Genomic DNA, 4,717 nt, shown 5'->3' with positions numbered 1-4,717 from the left:
ATGGATGGGTAGGCTGGTTGGCTGTGTGGCGGAGGGGGATGGTCTTCGTTGTGTCCCTGCTCATCGTCATCGTCGGGTCGTCTCCGCTTGCCTGAAGTTAAATGCCAAAGTTAGTATTTAGCAAAAAGGAAAAAAGTGAAGAAGAGAAAGAATGTATGTAAGTACAATTCAAATATGAATCATGTAGAAACGTATATGCTTCCAACCAAGGCAATCTGGTTTCAATTCCTGGCCTGGGACATGCATAGTTTGTTTGTTTTTTGTCACCATTTCGGACAAGTGGATTTCCTCAGGAACCTAAAGTTTTCCAAACACCACATGATATCACTCTCACCTATCATCATGTCAACAGGATTAATATAAAGCGGTTTTTTACTTGATAAGTTGGTTAACCCAATTACAAAGTAATTTGCTGATCACAAATGTTTTGGCTCGTCATTGTTGGAAACAAAACATTTATAAAAATTTACCAAAAGTATGTCGCCTGCTTTTTGCCCCAGTGCTTGAACCTGGCTCCTGTCTCCCCTCCGCCGTGCTGTTCCCTTCGCTGTTCTGGACGTCCTGCAATAATAAGACAATGCATTAAGTATAAGAGATATTCATAAAGTAATTCTAGAAGACGATGAATTTAACTTTCGTTCTCATTTAATGTACAAATCATTAAAAAATTACTGGTAAAATTAAAAATGATTGTTTTTGACCGTTTGTGTCACAGTTTAATTCATATTACTATTTAGATATAAAATACTTCATATACAAATATGCCTTCAATGCTTTTGCTTTTCTTATTAGGATTTACAATAAAGTACTTGAATTTGAAGTTAACATAATAACTTAGCACACCCGCTGAACGGGCTGGTGGAACCACTCCAGACGGCTGGCGCTCCCCCGGCCCAACCCCAGCTGAGCCTGTCTCACGTTGGTGCTGTATGAGCAGAACCGCAGAGGGATCTCTCTGGACTCCTCCAGAAAGGTCAAGGGCCAAAGCCCAAGCCTCCCAAGAGTCGTCCAGAGAGCTCTCCGGGATCTGCTCGAAAGAATCAATGTACACAGACTCAGCCTCCTCAGGAGAACCAACAAAATCGCTCAGAACCAGCGAGCGATCCATGTTGGCCTCCTGAGAAGGTCCCAGAGGAACATCCATGAGAACCTCCCGAGGAAGATTCACCTGGATGCCCACCGGGACACCATAAGGTCGTTCCTGGAGAGCAACCAGACGCGCCTGCAGACGCCCCACCAGCCCATCACCCGTCTGAAGTTGTTCTTGTAGATCTGCCGTCAGAGTTGATAGCCTCTTGACTTTCCTCTCAGCCGAACCTAGTCGTTCCTCAAGCTCTCTGATCTAACAAAAAGAAAAAGTATTTTTATTCTCTGATTTGTACACCTTAAAGACAATTAGCACTGTTTTATCTAAAACTAAACAGATCAAAGCAATGCTGCAGCAAAATAAGAATATCCAAATGAAATAAGCTACAGTAGTCTAAATGTAAGTAAAACACAGAAATAAAAGCTAAGGCAGGTTTAAATTACTGAAACTTAGCATGCAATAATTAATAAGATTATTTTTTGCAGCTCCAATTTATCCTCATATGAAACCCTTTAAGTGGAACTTGGGGAACAGTTTACAACACACATACTGACATTAACTATGTTGTACTTCATCATACAGTACATCAGTACAAGATATAGACTAACCAGTCTATTTTTTCTTGTACACCATCTAAAGGTCCTGAATATTTGAAACCAGTTTTCTACCCTTAGAATATATCAAGTTTCATTCAATTGAGCTTAACAGCTTAAAAAACATGTAAAGTACAAACCCTCCTATCCCTCTGAGCTGACTCAGCCTCCAACCCTATCTCTCGTTGGTTATTCGTGTGGTCCATCATCTGAAAAACAAATGCCACAATGGCTGTTACCTTTGACAAGTTCTGAAATGGCCCATAGAGTTGACCCTATTTTCACCTAATACACTAACCATAATTATTTTTCTTATGATTATATCTGCAATTAAGTCGATATTCACATTGTCTTCTATGTACAGTTACTCAGTTGTTGCACTGTAAAATGATATCTTAAATAGCAAAAAAATAGTACCTTTGCAACCTCTCTTGCCTTCTTACGTGACGCCGGGTATATAGGGACTTCAAAGATATCTTTCCGACGCCACGTAAACCACAGATGGGCCAGTCGGTTTAAAGTTTTTTGAGGACCAGGGTTCGTCTGAAAAACATAAATAATAATGTTTGGATAACCAAATTTTAGATAGATATGAGCTAGATATTTAAGTATTTTTAAGCTTGCAGTTGTATAACACTTGCTTGATAATAATAATGTATAGATAACCAATTGTCTCCAAAACATTATTCTGTGAAGATACAAAAGTGGGAATCAAGATCATGCACATGAAATTGGTACAGAAAACTTGGAAATTCCACTACTTAAGGCTTTATCTTTTATAAACCAAAGGTTCTAATCATGTTTTTCGCCTTGCAACAATAGTTGCAGTGTTGTTCACTCACCCCTCCTCTCCCCTCTTCACCTTTCTTAGTTCCTCAAACATGAACATGGACACTTCTGCAAAACTGCCCAGTACAGTAGGGGATCTTTTGTGAAGCCTGCAATTCAAGTATTGATACAAATTCATTTATAATATAATCCATTTAGAATTACAGCAAGTGAAGTAAGACCTACAGGTTATGAATGATGGTCAATATAACTTCATGTGTCCCTTCTTTGTATTTATAAAGTCAATTGGTCCGTATAAAAAATAATCTGTCCGTATTTTAACGAAAATCCAGTTTAATGACACCAGCGGTCCATATTTTTTTATCATATTTTGGCCGGTCCGAACCTCCAAGAACCTCAAAAAATTATAATATGGATTGCTGACATCATACAACTAGTACATGGGGCTTGCCATTTTCACAACGATGGGAATTCACAGGTAAACTTTATTAGCTTTCTTCAATAAAACACAACAAATGCACTTAAAACAGACTGGTAAAATAAAATGTTCGGTATAAATTAACAAATATTTAATTAACACTTCGAGCATATGGCATTATAAGGAACGGCTCAAGAAGTTGAATGGACTTCGACCTTGGTCCATATAAACTTTTCGGACACTGACTGGCCGGTTCTTATAATGTTATATGACACTCAGTGGTTTGTAATAGTTCTTAAATGTTGACAACTTTGTATTTTCAAAATTCTGGAAGATGTCAACATACTGGTTATTAAACATGTACATTTTATTGCTGTAGTAGGACAACACCACTGGCACCGGACTTTCAAACTCAAAACATTTTTTTTAAAAATCAAAAAAAATCTTATAATTCCTCACTAAAAATTATAATACCGAATATGTGCAAAAATATTGATTTTTTTTTTTTTAAATATGCACTTTGTACTGTATATTATACTAACAATATACAGTACAAAGAGCATATTTTAAAAAAAAAAAATTCAAAAACAGACATGCTTACATAATTCTGGAATCTTGCGCATAACAACGCAATTACTTCATCAAAAAGCATATAATTCTTTTACCAGTATATAAGCATTGCCTCATTTAATGCCATACAAACATAACCCAGAATATATATTTGTCCCCTGGTCTCCTGTGCTTTTAAAGGGAAATTATAAAACAGTCAATGATGACAAAAGATCATTTTAAGATTTGACCTAATGACCCAGTTTTTGACCCCTTGTTTTCCACTTTTACAAGTAGTCAGTATTTCACATTCTGACCAAGTTTGAACATTTTCTGTTATCATATGGTTCTACACACAAGTCAGAAGGATGGCAGGACAACGCCAAAACAATATCCCCACTCCTAAAACCTCCAGCTAATGACAGGGGATAAAAAATGAGAAAGCACGCCAAGGACCTGCCAGGACACCCAATCCTACATAATATTTTGCCACTTATAATATTCTTTAGCCATTCCACTCTTTATCAAAATCACTATGACTGGCCTGTACTGAATTAATAGAAACAAGAATTAGATCGGAAACAATCTTCGGGACGTATTTTTCAAGTCTTTTTTTGCAAATAAAGGGCCGTAACTCCTAAATGACAAAAGCGATTTCCATGGCTATCGAACTTGGTCAAGATATTATGGTCACAATCATGTATGTAAAGTTTGGTGAGGATTGGACACATACTTTTCAAGAATTAGATTGGAAACATATATTTTTGAAGTATTTTTGGCAAAAAAGGGCCGTAACTCCTAAATGACTAAAGCGATTTCCATGACTATCGAACTTGATCAAGATATTATGGTCACAAACATGTGTTTAAAGTTTGGTGAGGATTGGACAAACAGTTTTCAAGAATTAGATCGGAAACAATCTTCGGGACGTATTTTTCAAGTCTTTTTTTGCAAATAAAGGGCCGTAACTCCTAAATGACAAAAGCGATTTCCATGGCTATCGAACTTGATCAAGATATTATGGTCACAATCATGTATGTAAAGTTTGGTGAGGATTGGACACATACTTTTCAAGAATTAGATTGGAAACATATATTTTTGAAGTATTTTTGGCAAAAAAGGGCCGTAACTCCTAAATGACTAAAGCGATTTCCATGACTATCGAACTTGATCAAGATATTATGGTCACAAACATGTGTTTAAAGTTTGGTGAGGATTGGACAAACGGTTTTCAAGAATTTGATCGGAAACAATCTTCGGGACGTACGTACGTACGTACGT

The 4,717-nt window shown here is 36.9% G+C and overlaps 1 long non-coding RNA gene across 1 annotated transcript; it reads right to left on the bottom strand.

The window, feature by feature from the left end:
• Window positions 1-1,266: 1,266 nt before the first annotated feature.
• On the bottom strand, window positions 1,267-2,620 carry LOC128216595 (uncharacterized). The gene is made up of 4 exons (XR_008258092.1): window positions 2,523-2,620; window positions 2,098-2,223; window positions 1,821-1,889; window positions 1,267-1,342 (listed from the first exon to the last, which is right to left on the bottom strand). It is a non-coding gene; the product is annotated as an uncharacterized LOC128216595 (long non-coding RNA).
• Window positions 2,621-4,717: the final 2,097 nt, after the last annotated feature.

Source organism: Mya arenaria, chromosome 14, assembly GCF_026914265.1.
Source record: "Mya arenaria isolate MELC-2E11 chromosome 14, ASM2691426v1".
NCBI classification, from domain to species: domain Eukaryota; kingdom Metazoa; phylum Mollusca; class Bivalvia; order Myida; family Myidae; genus Mya; species Mya arenaria.
The sequence above is the reverse complement of the archived record's forward strand: the minus strand, read 5'-3'. Positions and strand labels throughout refer to the sequence as shown.